Source organism: Anomaloglossus baeobatrachus, chromosome 2 (genome assembly GCF_048569485.1).
Source record: "Anomaloglossus baeobatrachus isolate aAnoBae1 chromosome 2, aAnoBae1.hap1, whole genome shotgun sequence".
Lineage (NCBI taxonomy): Eukaryota > Metazoa > Chordata > Amphibia > Anura > Aromobatidae > Anomaloglossus > Anomaloglossus baeobatrachus.
This window is the reverse complement of record NC_134354.1, coordinates 676,747,194-676,761,507: the sequence shown is the minus strand read 5'-3', so window position 1 is coordinate 676,761,507 and position 14,314 is coordinate 676,747,194. Positions and strand designations below refer to the sequence as shown.

At 45.1% G+C, this 14,314-nt stretch overlaps 1 long non-coding RNA gene across 1 annotated transcript; it reads left to right on the top strand.

Moving 5' to 3' along the window:
• Positions 1-202: 202 nt before the first annotated feature.
• LOC142290547 (uncharacterized) lies at positions 203-1,726 on the top strand. Its single transcript, XR_012750338.1, has 6 exons — positions 203-299; positions 383-493; positions 582-945; positions 1,024-1,097; positions 1,240-1,335; positions 1,420-1,726. It is a non-coding gene; the product is annotated as an uncharacterized LOC142290547 (long non-coding RNA).
• The last annotated feature ends 12,588 nt before the right edge of the window (positions 1,727-14,314 follow it).

Sequence of the window (14,314 nt, the reverse complement as noted above, 5' to 3'; positions counted from 1 at the left end):
ACACCACTGGTTCACTCTTCTGTCCTAGCGGTCACATGAAAGGCACTTACTCCCTCACATCACGGAGGTCTGTATATACCACTCCTCACCGTATAATGTAGCGACACACAGTGTCCAGCAGTCCACAGTGTGATATAGCGCCGCAGTACCAATTCTCACCACTACCGTCCCTATGCAAGACATAACTAAGGAGGAAGTCAGCTTCACCTGCAGCTGATCTTCTCATTTAACCCTGCATTTAAGACAGCGTTAGTGCACAGACCAGCGCAGCAGCCAGCCACTTTCTCCACTGGACACAGGTCTGTATCACCCCATACATCGGGCTTCCCTAACATGACTTCCTTATTTCGCTCACCCATAATCTATGTCTCTACAACTATAGGTTCCCTTTGCTCCTCATGGGTCTTTTTGACCGTTCCATTTCCAAGCAACCCCCCTGGGAATAACCTACTGCACAGGGCATTGTCTTCACACAGGCTGTTTCATTTCAGAGGTACTGTTATTTGATTCACCCATTTTTGCTTATGGTTGAGAAATTGTTGGCATACCATTGCATTAACCTTTGTTTCTTATGTCATAAGTCCGCAACGAATATAGGACACTGATATTGGCAATCAGGATAACTCCTGCTATCCCACTACCACCTTTAACAAGGACTCCTATACAATTCCTCCTCACGGCTGTTTATAGATTGTGAGTAAGCGCGAGTCATTTCCTATGGAGGTTTTACCTCACCTTATGCTGCATATTTTGTGGAACTGCTTATTCAAAGAGATTTTTTTCTCTCTTATAGAATATTAACCTGCGCCATTATGGGCTATATGTTTTAAAGCAAGTATAGGAGACTTGCATTACCCACTGGATAACTTGTGCCAATTCCAGATCAGTTTCACTGGTTTCCGGATACATATTATATCTTGTACACCTTCCCACGCCGGTTGACAGGTAGTGAACATAGTATAATTATCCTTACATACACGTTTCTCCACTTACTGATATGTTCACTCCATCTTCCTCTATTAGGCTGTCTCCTCCCGGATGAGATTGGCGCTGTACCTATACGGTAGCCACTGAAACTCTTTATCTCTATTGGACAGGTACCTTTTCTTATACATATCTTATACATCTCTCCTTACCCTGAGAACTTTTTTCCCCCCCTCTTCCCCTCCCTCCTCCCCTCTCCCCTTCCACAATCTTTTCTCTTCTTTTACATTTCACTCTTCTTTTACTTATATCTAGCTTTGACATGTGATCTTCTACCCTGGTAATATACCATTACATGATTTCCTTAAGACTTTGACTGGCTGACCCCGACTTTCAATCGTTTAGTCACAGGTACCCACAAATCACTCAATAGTCGTGTACATGTCATGATTCACTGCATGATTTTTAATACGATTATCCTGTTTTTTCACCTAGTGCTCACACGCACCAATCATTCTCTCCTTTTGAGTGGTGACTCGTATCGCTCCTTTTCGAGTAGTGTTCATATATTGACTCCTCTGCCTCATAGGTACGTGCATTTGTTCGTCTCTTCATACATACGCATGATAAACTTTCAGTTTGCACACAAATTTCTTCGGATGATGTCCTAATCTTCTCCCTGGGTATATATATGCTATTACCCCATATGTTTGTACTTTTTTCACCCTGCAACTGTAATGCGTGTTACATGTTCTTTTTTGTACATTGTATATAAGTGACCGGAGCTGTGTCTCCTGGTAATTATCTCTTGTGTTATGTATTAATTTTGTTTTTATGTTTTCTTTATAGTCTGATATATTCTCTTGATAAAGGTCAAGGTGTGACCGAAACGTTGAGATAAGACTATTACACAATAAAAAAACATCAAAGATACCCAGACATTGTTTTCTTTCTTCTTGGAGTGCCGGGGATAATTTTGGAGTTGAGTTGATTGTTTCTCCAGAGCACCCGAATATATATAGTGAGCCAGGTCTATACGATTTTTTTGTATGACCAAACAACTCAATCTTTGTTTCATCAGTCCACAGGACCTTCTTCCAAAATGTAACTGGCTTGTCCAAATGTGCTTTTGCATACCTCAGGCGACTCTGTTTGTGGCGTGCTTGCATAAACGGCTTCTTTCGCATCACTCTCCCATATAGCTTCTCCTTGTGCAACGTGCGCTGTATTGTTGACCGATGCACATTGACACCATATGCAGCAAGATGAAGCTGCAGGTCTTTGGAGGTGGTCTGTGGATTGTCCTTGACTGTTCTCACCAGTCTTCTTCTCTGCCTTTCTGATATTTTTCTTGGCCTGCCACTTCTGGGCTTAACAAGAACTGTACCTGTGTTCTTCCATTTCCTTACTATGTTCCTCACAGTGGAAACTGACAGTTTAAATCTCTGAGACAACTTTTTGTATCCTTCCCCTCAACAACTATGTTGAGTAATCTTTGTTTTCATAACATTTGAGAGTTGTTTTGAGGAGCCCATGATGCCACTCTTCATAGGAGATTCAAATAGGAGAACTACTTGCAAGTGGCCACCTTAAATACCTTTTCTCATGATTGGATACACCTGCCTATGAAGTTCAAAGCTCAATGAGGTTACAAAACCAATTTAGTTCTTCAGTAAGTCAGTAAAAAGTAGATAGGAGTGTTCAAAACAAGAAATTGATAAGGGTGCCCATACTTATGCACCTGTCAAATTTAGTTTAAATGCAGATTGCACATTTTCTGTTAGTACAATAAACCTAATTTCAATTCAGAAATATTACTGAGTCCATCATTTATTAGATATATGAAACTGAAATAGCTGTTGCAAAAACCCAAATTGTTATAAAGAAAAAAATGGGCTGATGCAAAAACTTGGGCATCCTTGGAAATTTGTGAGCTCATGGAACTTTGGCCAAGGTTTCAGGACTTAATTAGCCTGTTAGAGTTATGGCTTGTGCACTTTCCTCGTTAGGAAAGGCAAGGTTGGGGGCGTGGCCAACTATGCTGGAGTGAAGTCGCATGACGAAGCGCTCCAGGCAGAAATTTTCTAAAACACCGAATCCCACTCCTCACCATGGGGAAATCCTCCAGGAAATCCATGTCCCACTCCTCATCCAAGCCCTCTCTCCCTGTGGGTGACATCTCTGTTTCTCGTGCGTATGTTTCTCACTTGCCAGGGCCGCACGGAGCAGGCGGCTCACAGTCAGGCTGAGCCACCACCTGTGGATACCATCTGGAGTGGTCGGTCTCGGCACGTTTCCCCTGGCACTCACCCTCTACTTCCGGAGGATGTTTCTGCATCCCAGAGGTTCCCCCAGCGCTGAGGTTCTGATACATCCGGGGTAAGGAGCGGAGATACAGAGGCCTCTCAAGATGCCCGATGCCTTGTGGTACAGGGAAGCCAGCTGCAATCCCCGATGCCAGACTTCATCCACAGCGAGCAGCAGATGCCGCCAAGGCAGGAGCAGGTGAGGGGAACACCAGAGGAATCCCCCAGGAAAAACCCCAACAGGTGATGGTGGCTGTGGGACTCTAGGGAGGGACAGGGCGCAAGGGCCCGGTGTGAGCCAGCTTCAAGCAACACTAGAGGGGGAGGGGCAGTAACTGAAGCACTCTCCCCTCCCGGGCTCTCAGGGGCAGTCAGGCTCTACCCAGCAAGAGCTCAAGGATTTGGATCTGTGTCAGGTAGTAGGCCATCAGCCAAATGTTATGTCCTGCTCTCAGGGGGGCCCCGCAGGGCCCCCTCTCAGCATAGACTCACACCAGGAGTCGACCTGTAGGCCCCCCTGGAGTGACTGGGGGACAACACTAGGAGCATCCTCTGGCAGGCCAGGTGTGACACCCCAGCAAAAGGACACGGGTCCCTAGTCTTGGCTTTGCAGGACCCTGGTCGTCATCTTCCTGGAGCTCCAACTGCGACCCTGGGTCTAGCTTGCCCAGGGCATGCCTACAAGCTCAGCCGCCCCAGGTGAGGGGAAGTCCAGACTACCCAGATCATCTGCAGGGGGGGTCTCTGGAACAAGCCTCCTGGTGTTACCCCCCACGGAATTAGACCATGACTCTGTCCCCGAGTGGTCGACAGTCTCCTCCTGGACGACCTCTGCCGCTCGCTTCACCGAGACTCCCAAAATGAAAGGGTCGAGTATTTCTCTCCTCCAGGTGGCTAGAGGTCCGCAGAGACTCACCCAAAGAGCTCCCATAAGATCAGAACGTTTTAGCTCTCCATGAAGCACCATAGAGGCATGTTCCCCACCACGGAGCTTTCAGGAAAGTTTGGATGCGACCCCGGCCACTATTTCTGAGTCAAGGGAGGACCATAGACCAGTCTTTCTAGCCGATTTACGCCTCATCATGCAATCCATCCCCACTAAACAGAACATTTCCACTTTACATACAAAAATTATCAAGGAATGTAAACTGGAGTTTGCACAGTTCCGGGCTGAGCTCATCACCCTGAACTCAAAAGTAAAGTCTATCTCACAGACCGAAGACTGGACCGAGTCCTCAATCAAGACCTTGACAGACATTGTCACCCATCAGGCCGCCCAGATCGAGGAGCTCCATTAGAACCTGGATGATCTCTAAAACTGTAACCTCAGGATCTGGGGTTTGCCATCTCCCCTCCCGACATACCCTCTGTTCTAACATCAATCTTCAAGGGCCTGTTTGGTTGTCCGCCAAGGGCGTACATTGAGAATGACAGAGCTCACAGGGCCCTACGTCCACCCGATCCTAACAATCCCCGCCCAAGGGATATCATCTGCAGCATCGATTTCTACACTATTAAGGAGGACATTCTTCAGGCATTTTGCAAAAAGCAAAGGATCTCCTACAATGACCACTCAGAATTATGCCCGACCTTTCAAGATTCAGCCTCCTTCAAGTTCTGCAGTCAAACCGTTACTGGACCTGCTCCACAAGAGGGTATTCCCTTCAGATGGATTTTCCCATGCTTACTCACGGTGAAGAAGAGCCCTCATTCTTTTATCTTTCGTTCCCCGGAGGACTTGCTGGAATTCCTCTCTGGTCTGGACCTCCTGAACCTAGCAGTGGGCGGAGGTACTGGGGGAAACTGTCGGGACCAGTGGCAGCCCCAGACTCGGCTACGTCGTGTCTGCAGCGGGATCTCGCCTGGGCAGCCGCCAAGCAGGAACGGATCCGCAGGGGAATAAGACGCATCAGTAACACTTTATTTTGGACTGCTAATTTCTTTCAGGGACTCTATTCAACATAATTGCGTAGTTATGCCTCCTAGACACCGTGTTAAGGTGCACTTGTCATTTGTCTCACCCATAGCAGCATACTTATATTTGAAAACATTGTATATTGTCATGCCCCAAGGCTCATGGTTTGCTCCACGCATGTTGGATTGTTTACTTCTCCCCAGAGGGTTGGGAGCCCCTGCTTGGCCCTTCGGGACCATCCATACTCCTTTCAGTTGATGGTTGTAATGTAGCTCTGTTGGCGGAGGCTTTCACTCTGCTTTTTTGTTTCCATGTTACTCTCTTTTTCTCCCCTTATAACCTCTTTTATTTCCGTGTATTATTTCCTTTACACCTCAAAAATACTTGCTACTTTTGTGTTGGTATATCACATAAAATCTCAATAAAATACATTAAAGTTTGTGAGTGTAACATGAAAAAAAATATGGAAAAGTTCATGGGATATGAATAATTTTTCAAGGCATTGTAGCACTATAAGGTCTCTTTCACACGTCAGTAAAAATCACACATGTATTTCACTGACGTGTTACAGGTACGTATATGCCATGATTTTGGCACATGTGTGATCTCCATGTGCTATCCATGATAATATACGGAGATCAGGCACTTATACTCACCTGTCCACGCCGCTTCTCTCTGTGGTGCTAAAGTCTCCCACGATGCTGTGTCCGGCCGCCGGTGTCTCCCCTCTGCAGCTACGTCCAGGTCTGTGCAGTGCATATGTATGAGCATAATAGGCCGGCCTGTAAGCAGAGACAGCAGTGGCTGAAGAGAGCATCACTGGACAAGGGGAGTTTAAAAAGCTTTTTATTCTAAATGTACGTGATTTTTCTGGTACATGTTTCACAGATCACACCATAGTGTGGTCCGTGGGACATCAGCGATGCCAGAAAAAAAATGGACTGTTGTGTGCACAGGACCCACTAATTTTAATGGGTCTACGTTTATCCGTGATTCTGGTATGTATAAAAACTGCAACATACGTACCAGAATCACTGATGTGTGAAGGAGGCCTAACACAGTAGCGTACGGTTTCTGCAAAGATCAGACTTTAGGTCTGCACAGTGTGACTCCAGGACCACAGCACATAGGCAGCGAGCGAGCGAGGTAGGCCTACGAAAAAAGGTCGAGATATACAGTACATACTGTAGATCTTTGCTGCTTTCTAGCGTTTTGTTTCTCCAGTGCTGGATTTACAGCGTCCCTATAATCTATATGATGTCTTCTATGCTGCTATGGATTTCAAAATGTGCATCGACATAGTAAAACAGAAATCCCTCATGTCTGTGTGTACGTACAATGTATGGGAGTTATCATAGCAAATTTTGATACTCAATCCAGACAGTGAAAGGATCTGCAATCTTAGGCGGGTTTTGCACACTATGACATCGCAGGTGCGATGTCGGTGGGGTCAAATTGAAAGTGACGCACATCCGGCATCGCATGCGACATCGTACTGTGTAAAGCCTAGATGATACGATTAACGAGCGCAAAATCGTCGTAATCGTATCATCGGTGCAGCGTTGGCGTAATCCATAATTACGCGACGGTCCGATGTTGTTCCTCGCTCCTGCGGCAGCACACATCGCTGTGTGTGAAGTCGCAGGAGCGAGGAACATCTCCTACCGGCGTCACCGAGGCTTCCGTAGGATATGCGGAAGGAAGGAGGTGGGCAGGATGTTTACATCCTGCTCATCTCCGCCCCTCCGCTGCTATTGGCCGCCTGCCGTGTGACGTCGCTATGACGACGCACGACCCGTCCCCTTAGGAAGGAGGCGGGTCGCCGGCCACAGCGACGGTCGCAGGGCAGGTGAGTGCGTGTGAAGCTGGCGTAGCGATAATTTTCGCTACGCCAGCTATCACACGATATCGTACCTGCGACGGGGGCGGGGACTATCGCGTGCGACATCGCAGCATCGGCTTGCGATGTCACAACGTGCAAATCCCACCTTAGACTTAACATACAAGAAGTCTGGGTTCCTGTCTTATTTCTGCATTTTGCAATCTAATATTGCAAATCTTTGTAATTGACCTATTTATTGAATATAAGGACATACTGTTAAATTTTAAAAACAAATGCATAATAAATGTATTTTAATTTAGAATGGCTTCCATCAGCACTAGTGAAAGCAATTGATATATTTGAATACAGATCTATAGCAAATATGAGAAAGTTTTTCATAAAACGGAAAAAACCACGGCTGAAGAAATCATACTGTATTTCATACATATCTGCCACATCTCTGGTATGTTATTAGCAATTTATGCACAATTAGGTTGTACCTGCCCTTTGTGCATTGTGTTACTTCCTAGGAGTACATGGAGAACGAGAAAGCCAAGTAGGTGTCAGATGAATAGGCTACAATTATAATAGTTGTGGAGGATTTGAATTATCATCATATAGAAGTCTTAGCGGATACAGTAGTTCCACCCAGGTTGACATCAACATTCGTGAATATTGTGAAATCTGTTTTCATTGTCTGGTTATCTGATTCAGATCAATGATGTTTTGTAGTGGGGCTTCAGATATTAATATCATCCAGGCAGGGTGGGTCTTCTCATACAGTCTAAACACAGATTATCCTCTAAAGACTGGCCAATATTTCATATTTGTGCATTTTTTTTCCACATAGCTGCACTTTCTAGACAGTCACAGGCACTATCTCTGCAGGTGGTGGAATTAAGGGTGGTGCAGCAACAGGTTCAGTCTGCAACCCTGACACAATCCTTGTTGGTTGCCGGATCGTCAGAACCCAAGCTGCCACTCCCAAAGAGGTTTTCAGGGGATTGCAGCTGGCTTGTCACCTTCAGGGATGCATGTAAATTGTATTTTCATCTTTGTCCTCATTCCTCCTGGAGTGAGGCGCAGCGGGTGGGTATTGTGATCTCGCTTCTTAGTGGAGACCCATAACTATGGGCTTTATCCTTGCCTCCTGAGTCACCTGTGTTTAGGTCAATAGACGGGTTCCTCTCTGCGCTTGGTCTTATCTACGATGACCCTGATAGGTTGTCACCAGTCAAGTCTAAGATCCATATGCTGCACCAGGGGTGGTGGCCGGTAGAGGATTTCTGTGCTGAATTCCGGTGCTGGTCTATAGACACACTGTAGAAGGACCCTGAACTCTAAAATCGGATTCTTCAGGATGTGTCTGAGAGAGTAAAGGAAGTGTTGGTCATGTATGAGACTCCTCCCTCTCTTGATGCAGCTATGTTCTTGGTAATCCATATTTTTCGCCGGTTGCATCAAAGGACTCACAATACCAAGACTCTCTGGGAGGGGGTGGCTGTACCTGCATTAACATCTGAAGCTTCGCCTGAGCCCATGCAGCTTGGTGTGAAGGCTCATGGGAGGAGAGGTTTCCCTACTCCTAAAAGGGGAGGTACTTGCTTTTACTGTGGTAAAAAGGGACACTTTATTAGTACCTGTCCTTTTGGTGCCTAAGAGAGAACAGCTGTCGGAAAACTGTTAGGTCCAGGGGGATTGGGGGATTTCAACCTGGTATTACGTATTTTCTAGACCATGGTTTCTTAGTGTTTGTTACCTTCCAAGGTTAAAATTAGAGGAACCAAGAGATTTCCGGTGCTAAATTGTTCTTCAAAACTCGATCTCAGGGGGGCATTTAATCTGATTTGGGCATGACAGAGCGATTGGTGAAAGATGGCAATTAATACACCGGAGGGTCACTTTGATAATCTATTGATGACTATTGGTCTGACAAACGCACCTGCGGCTTTTTTAGCACTTTGTAAATGATGTATTTAGTCACCTGTTGGAAAAATGTATCATTTACTTAGATGATATTCTCATTTTTTTGCAGGATTTTTGCTCACATTTGAAACATGTCAAACAGGTTTTACAGATCCTCAGGGAGAACAAATTGTAAACAAAATAAGAGAAATGTGTATTCGTTGTTCAGAAACTTCCATTTCTGGGTTACATAATTTCAGTTTCTGATTTCAGGATGGATCCCTTTAAGTTGCAGGCTGTTATGAAAATGGGACTGTCCTGAGAATGTGAAAGCACTGCAGCGTTTCTTAAGATATACTAATTATTACAGAAAGTTTATTAAAAAAATTTCTGCCATTGCACTATTATGACAAAAAAAGGAACGAACATTTCTAACTAGTCTCAGGCTGATTTATACACTTTTGATAATATTAAAAAATGTTTTGCTTCAGCACCAGTGTTGATACAACCTGATGTGTTTCTTCCCTTAACGGTGGAAGTTGATGCATCAGAGATGGGGGTTGGAGCTGTATTATCTTAGGGTTCGCCTATTGGGAAACTTCGTCCATGTGCCTTCGTTTCTAAGAAGTTATCTCCAGCCGAATGTAATTACAACATTGGTAATAGGGAGTTATTTGCTATTAAATTGGCATTTGAGGAGTGGCAACATTTTCTGGGTGAGCTAATCATTCGGTTACTGTAGTTACGAATCATAAAAATCTCCTTTATCTTGAGTCATCAAAACGTTTCATACTGAGACAAGCTTGGTGGTCTTTATTTTTTCATAGGTTTAATTTTTTGGGAACTTATCGTCCAGGTTCTAAAAAAATGCTGATGCTCTGTCCAGGAGTTTTCCGGGGGGAACCTTGTGAGAAACAGGTGCCCGTCCTGCAAAAGGGAGTGGTAGTATCAGCACTCAGTACAGAGGTGGAATCTGAGATTGCAGAGGCTCAGGATGAGGCACCATCAGGGGTCCCAACTAACAAGTCTAACTAACAAGGTTCTGAGGAAACATAATGATACAGTCCTAGCTGGTCACCCTGGGGTGAATGGAACTCTGAATACAGAATCTCGTATTTCTTTGCTTCTGGTGGCCAGAAATCTGGAGAAATGTGGTGTCATACGTGCCTGCTTACGCCACCTGTGCTTGTTCTAAAGAATCACTCTTTCGTCCGTCAGGTTGTTTGCTACCATTGAGTGTTCCCAGCAAACCTTGGAGGGATATTTCCATGGATTTTATTACAGATCTTCCTCCCTCTACTGGTAATATTATTATTTTTGTTGTGGTTGACAAGTTTTCCAAAATGACACATTTTATCTCCCTACTATCTTTACCCAATGCTAAGACTTTAACTCAGGTATTTATTCATGAAATTGTCAGACTCAATGGGGTGCACCAATTCTGCATATCTTGGCAGAAAAACACACCAAAATGAGATGCGGTTTTTATGTGTTTTTCTGCCAGTAGATGCAGATTTGGAGAAGAACTTTCTGCAAAAATTTCTGCACTAAATCTGCATCTCTTGGCAGAAAAATGCGTTAAAACTGCATTGCATTGCGTTTTTGGTGTCAAGCAGTGTCTGGCTCAAAACTCGCTGAGTGTCAGTAGTAGTACTACTTCTGACGCTGTTCACACAGCAGATTTGGAAACTCCACATGATGCTGCTTTTGAGTTGCACAGACAGGCTCAAGCATTGACCAGCTGTGCGCTTGTTAGAAATAGGGCTTGTAGAAGTTAATTTTTTCTAGCCTGTGGATTGCTGCTGGAGTCACATGTTGCAGGAGACCTTTCACAGTCACCTCTGCCCTTTTTAAGATGGCGGGGCCTGTTCTTCAATGCCGATGATAGCTTTATGTGATCCCTATCATTGTGCTTTGTAATTCAGTTGCCTAATAATTCTGCACACAGTGTATTTGACGACACTGAAGACAGCAATACAACGCCACACAAAACATTCATAACAACAGTCTCTCTTCTGGGGGTTAGGTGATGTATTTTTCCCTTTGTAGTCAGCATAAACTCAATCCCACTGGGCTAGGACCCCGGAAACAAAGAGTTCAAGTTCTTTTAAAAGGTAGTCCACCATATCAAGGGTACAGTTTAGGACCTCTTCCATAGTAAAGGGGGTCCAAGTCCACAGTTATGCTTCAACTTGGTTCATCTCGTCAGGTCATCCTTCCACCCTCCCCCCAACATTAGTCCTTTAAGCAAGATTGGGCAAAGTCCCTGGCAAAGAGCATGCAGCCCGGTAGCGGCTCAAAATCTTTCAATACAGCAGAGGCATGCGCAATGTGCATAACTAAACATGGGGGGAAACAGAAACGTTGGCCATCAGCGGCCAACACTGGGAGTCTCGGGTCCGAGCTATTCAGGGACTCAAGAATTGTTTCCGAACTAGAACCTTCTGGCATCTGATTCAGGGACTCAAGAATTGTTTCCGAACTAGAAGCTTCTGGCATCTGACTCCTCACTTCTTTCCAGTAGGTGGAGCCACTGTTTATTTTCACCCTGATTCAGTTCCAATCAGTCTTCCAACTCTTTTACAATGGAAGCAGAAAACTTCCCTTCCCACGCTGACTCAGGACGCAAGACCTCCATATTCCCGGATGTCTAAATAGTGAAGGACGCACCATGCATAATCTGTACCATAACTGGTCCGGATACCATTTGGGGCACTCTCCAATAACCTTCGATTGATGTCCAGGCTGCACCTTAAGGGTATTCAGCTCCCACCTCCTTCCCCGAGTGTCTCCCTTGCCCATAGAAGAATTTGGCAAATGTTGGCTTTCTTAGCATTGCAGCGACCGCAAACCACCCTTGTGGGTAATCCATCTTCAGTAATGTCACTCACATATCTTTTATGAATGAGCTTCCCTTCTGGATCAGGTGCCTCTTCTCCGCCATTCTCCACTCCACAAATACTTGGTGATTAGTGTCAAACTCCCGGATGTAGCTGAATCGTGTTCAGTCATAACTCAGAACTACCCCACCAGAAGCCAGTTTCCAATAGCGCTCCACAAATGAATTGTTCGACACCCTCGCCGCTGGAGCAGGGGCCCATCTCCTCTCAACTTCTGCTATGCTTAGGCCTCCCAAGCTGCTAATGAATAGCTGGATATTAGCCCTGTAGCTTTCTTCCAGTGATAAGATCTGAGGGCAAGAGGGCATCACTCCTTCTGCTCCAAGCAAAGCAACGGACTCACTGCACACTGTATGCCTGGAGCAGGTCTCAGCTTCCTTCATAAACCCGACTGGCCCCATAGCTTCTTTACTCTTCTCGGCTTCTTGGGGAAAAGCCTGGACTCAGCTTTGCACTTTGGTAGCTACCACTCCGCCATTCTGGAACTCCATTCTCTTTCTGAATTTCTCCTATATAAAGGCGCCATCTTGCTCACTCCTTGGCGGACAGTTCCATAGCTCCTCCATTCACAGGGAGAAGTCTCTTCCCACTGATCATCCCACCTTCTTCATATCTCCGCCCGTTCCTGGCCATCACTCATTAACGGGCAGATCTTCTCTTTCCACCTCATTTGAAGGGGCGGACAGTCCGCAACATGGTCCGGCTCCTCCAGGCATGGCTTCCCTTCCTATAGATGTAGCCTTTCTGGGGCTGGACTGATATTTGCACCCTTCCTCGACTACAACGCCCATGATGGCAATTTTTTGCATCTGTGCCATCATCCTACCTCTTAGAACCTTTGCGTGGCGCCATCTTTGACCACACAATGGTCACAGTTCTTATCACTACGCGTGCCTCCTCCGCATGCTACATGACAGTCATGGTCATGGCTGGATATGTGAATTTGTGCCGTGTGGCATTCCTGCCTGTGTAGGCCACCATTGATTTTGACAAAAACAATAACACTTTACTTAACAGTCTTTCAGTTTCAACTTTACACATGAGCTAGTGGGCACATAACGTCTAGCAGATTACAGTTTTACAGAGCATTCTGAGACACAGTTCCAGCTGACTCAGGGTTTCTCATGATCTTACTAGTTCTGTGATTCCCAGTACAACCCAGCCCAGCTCAACAGTCCAGTTCGTAACAGTCACTTTCCCTCTTTGTAGTTCCACGTCTATTCTCCTGGTAGAGTAGGGTGCAGTATAGGGGTTCTGATGCAGTTGTGATGTCAGCTGGGACTGCTGCATATACAGTGGAACCTTGGATTACGAGCATAATTTGTTCCGAGAGTGTGCTCTTAAACCAAGTTACTCTTATATCAAAGCAAACTTTTCCCATAGGAAATAATTGAAACGACAATTCATTCCACAACCCAAAAATGTTTACTGTATTTATACAAACTTATTACAGTAATACAATATAATGTACTGTGTTCATATACAATTATTACGGTACACTAATACAAAATGCTGTGCAGTACAGTAATAAACATATAAAACAAATTAAACTGCACGTTAGCTTATAATAGAATTGTTGGTGTACGGGAGGAACAATAAAAGCAATGTGCTGTAGTAGTTAGCAATAAGAAAGTACAATACTGTATCCACAAATGCAAATTGATAGACATGCTATATAGTATATACTGTACAATGGTATACTGTACTGCATATAGTACATATGTACAGAAATTTACCTCCAGAGCGGGTCAAAGCGCAGTGAAAGGACGGAACCAGAAGTGTGCATAGTGAGTATTTACTCTTATTGCAAAGCATTGCTTTTAAACCAAGTTACAAATGTTTAGAAAGCTTTGCTTGTCTTCCAAAACGCTCTCAAACCAAGTTACTCTTATTCCAAGGTTCCACTGTACATCACATAGGAGACGTTGGGACTGCTGTATATATATCACAAAGACACTGAGACTGCTATATATACATCCCATAAGAGACACTGAGACTGCTATATATACATCACAGGAGATGCTGGAGCAAATACATTATAGAAGACATAAATGTTGAAGCATGTACATCAACAGACGCTGGGGGAAGATATATCACAGGAGACACAGGGGCTACAGTATACACATCAAGGCGACAATGGTGGAAAATACATCACAGGCTGGGGGGCATAGACATGACTGGGGATGGCTGGGAGACATAGACATCACTGTGGAGGATTAAGGGGCATATACATCCCTGGGAAGGGCTGGGGGATAGCTATCACTACAGAGGCTTTAGCATGTACATCGCTGAGGAGGTTCGGGGGCATAGATAGCACTGTGGAGGCTGGAGCATGTACATTACTGGGGAGGCTTTGGGGCATAGACATCAGTTCGGAATCTGGAGCATGTACTTTCCTGGGGAGGCTGAGAGGCATAAACAGCACTGCAGAGGCTGGAGCATGTACATCACTAAGAAAGCTGGATGGCATATATATCACTGTGTAGGCTGGAGCATGTACATCACTGAGGAGGCTAGGGGCATAGACATCAATATGGAGGCT